Source organism: Neovison vison, chromosome 5 (assembly GCF_020171115.1).
Source record: "Neovison vison isolate M4711 chromosome 5, ASM_NN_V1, whole genome shotgun sequence".
Lineage (NCBI taxonomy): Eukaryota > Metazoa > Chordata > Mammalia > Carnivora > Mustelidae > Neogale > Neogale vison.
In genome coordinates, this window is record NC_058095.1 from 111,960,524 (window position 1) to 111,964,210 (window position 3,687).

Genomic DNA, 3,687 nt, shown 5'->3' on the forward strand with positions numbered 1-3,687 from the left:
ATCAAATGTGGGATGTACTGGGGCAGGTATTGTGGAACAATGCAAAGATCAATAAAACAAAATTTCTACCTTCAAAGTGCCTATAGATCTACAGGAGATAAGACACAGCTAATAAAAATAAGAGCATTACATAACACGTAACCTGTTCCTCCGAGAGTCATGGAATCGTAGCAAATTATATCTGTAAAGAGACTATTTCTGGATTGGGTTTAAATATAGAACTAGTCTCTTGAGTACAAGAAGAAAGAACAATTTACCAGTCACAAATCTCTTCATCTGTAAAATTAAGCTTTAAATAGAATTCTTCTTTACATTTCCTTCCAGTTCCAAATTGCTATCACATATACATATATACATATACCTATTTAGATAATTAAATATCATTAATTTGGACTTTGCTAATCCGGAATTTATGATCAACCATCAAAGTGAGCCTAACTGAATTTTAATTTTGCTCTAACAGAGATATCAGTAGGTTGTTCACTAAACAGTATAAACAAATTGTAAAAGGAATGCTCACAAAGTTTAAAAAACAAACTGTTTTCAAAGCATTCAGAACTCCTTTTTGTAAACAAATAGCTGAACTGGACATCAGCCACTTGGACTGCTGTTTTGATATGCTTCATACAGATCCCTGGGCTAGGGCCCAAAGGACAAAAGGGGGCTGACACACCAGTCCCTTGATTCTCATCTCCGTTCAGAGCATAGAAGTCAATTTGGTTTGACTGAAAGAGAAGACGGAGGAAATCACATCCAGAAGAACCATGGCCTTGCTGTTTATTCCTTAAGCCTCTTACTGTATTTCTTGTTCTGATAGTAAAAAGTGCTATGCAAAGTGTACACTAGGAAAGATCTATTCTTTTTTTATTAGCACGTTATTACCTAAAATCTATTCATTTGGCAAGATTTATCAGATGTCTACTGTGCATTAATACATATCTTTGTCACATGATGGACTTTTCAGTGCCACATGTTTATTTGTCCACAGCTCTTGAAAATATGCTAGAAGAATACCTCTTATTACACAGTTAATTCTAATGGGAATTTCAATTACATTGTCTCAAAAGGCTGCATGTGGACCTCACAAGGGAACGGGAATATTATCAAAATAGAAATTAAGGTGCTTAGGGATATAAAATTTAGTAAAACTTTTAGGATGAAGGTCAGAAAAGCAGAAATGTAAATTGAAAAAAAGCCAGGAAGGGAATGGAAAATGAGATCACGGAAACCATGCAACTAGAAATCACTATAACTCAGAAAAATAATAAAATGAATCATGAAGCGGATATAGACATGGGAAAGCAGGAATAGAAGTCATACACCCTATCAGCTGCTCTCTGTGGCAGAGTCAAACACAAACTAAGATAGGCCATGGTCCTCAATCTCCCTTGAACAGATCGAGGTCATATCCAACTTGGTGTCTTTCCAAATGCTGCTCTCCTCACCCACTGCCCAAGTTTTCAGATACTGGTCATTCTTCAGAGCACTGCTGCAATTCCAGTTTCACCTTAACTATAGCCCTCTCTAATTCCTCCTTCCAAAAATGACAGCCATTTTCTGGATGCTCCATGAACCTTCATAACACCAAAGTTTACCACTAAATGTTTAAGAGATGTTGAGTTCTTCTGGATTAGACTACAGATATCTTATTTTCAGGATTCATGCCTTAAACCTTTTAATAACTTATGAACTTATTTATGAGAAAAGTCTTACAAGACACAAAAATTAAATCATATTAATTATATATTTAATGAATTGCCTCCTCAGGTTTAAGGAGGTTTAAGACTCCCTCCTCAGGTTTGAAAATAGTACTGTAGGAAAGTGAAACTATTGCAGAAAACTTGGGAGGTGTGGTCCACATACCAATTGCACTTAACTCCTTAGAAGACATAAAAGACATAAAAGTAAAATTTTTTTTTACTAAAATATTTTTGACTGATGTACTAATTGATCGATGAATGTTTTTATAAGGGAGTTTTTTCTTACCTAGATCTTTCATCCCAGCCTATATGTTAATAATGTATGAGGTTGATTAGTGCAAATAATCAGATAATATGTCCTAATGTAAACTCAAGACATTCACCACCACCTAACACCTGCCTGACCTCCTGTATCCTCTATCTTATTTAATGACATCACCATTCACCTAAGCCAGGAACCTGGTGGTCATCTAGCATTTTCTCCTTACTCTCAAATTCTATTCCTCACCTAAAGGTTCTGGAACTAATTTCAACTTGTATGAGGAAAAATTTTCCCACACACCACCAAGCAATTCTTAGATGCCAGCTCGGTGTCCTGCAACTCAACTCAGTTCTGACAGTACCTAGAGAGAGCATCCAATTCCACAGGCTAAGGGCTCAGTCTCACAAGAATGTCTTCACCCCCGACTCCCATTCTCACCCTCACTCCCTCCACTTTATATGCTAGTCCCATGTCCAGGTTGTTTCAATCAGCTCTAGACTGGTGGGTCCCAAGACTCCCTCCTCAGGTTTGATTAATTTGCTAGAATGGCTCACAAAACTCAGAGAAACAATCTACTTAGTAGATTACTGATTTATAATAAAAGGATGTGACTCAGGAACAGCCAGATGGAAGAGATGCATAGGACAAGGTATGGGGAAAGGGCAGGGAGCTTCCATTCTTTGAGTGTGCCACTCTTTCCAAATCTCCCCGTGTTCACCAAACTGCAAGCTCTCAGAACTCCATCCTTTTGGGTTTTTATGGAGGCTTTATTAATAGCACAGTTGATTAAATCATTGGTCATTGACCACTGGTGATTTATTCAACCTCTAGCCCCTAGCCTCTCTCCCCTCCCCTGAGGTCAGGGGGTGGGACTGAAAATCCCAACCCTCTAATCATTCCCTTCTCCTGGCCATCAGCACCCATGCCCATCCTTTGGTTATACAGTTTTTCAAAAGTAACCTCATCAACATAACAAAAGATACCTTTCTGGTTCTCATCACTTACAAAATTCCATGGGTGTTAGGAGAGCTCTGCCAGGAAAGGGGACTAAGATCAAATATATATTTCTTATTATAAATCACAATATCATATTATCAAATTCTTGTGATGCTTTCAGATTCATCCCTGCCTCTTCTTCAGCACAGCTTTTACCTTGGTTCAGGCCTAAGCATCCCCACCCAGGTTCAATGGTCATTTCCTAACTGTTTGCTTTATATTTGTTTTCACCTTTTTCCAATCCATGCCACATATAGCTGGGGATGATCTTTCTAAAATGCAAATCTATTTGTGTCATCCCCCTTCTTAAATATTGTAATGACTTTTAATGCTTAAAGGATAAAGTCCTAACTTCCTTGCAAGTCATTCAAGGACCCTCATAATCCGGTCCCTCCTTTTCTTTTTAATATCAACTTTGGCCATTTACCTATATACATTATAGTTTCTAATCATGCTAAAATTGTCAGGCTTTGAAATACCATGCCATTTCCTCTCATTCTATAAAGCCATCTTTGACTCTGTATGCATTTAAACTATTTGAGTTACCTCCAGACCTAATTCAAGGGCCAATTTCTTTCTTGACCACCCCTATAAGGCTGATACTTTGGTCATCATTAGACCTGGTAATTGCCTTCAGTCTATTTGTTCATATACCTATTTTACTAACTGGATCTTCTTTACTCTCAGAAGGGTAAAAAGGGTCATAGCAGATTCTGGTATGCAAATAGA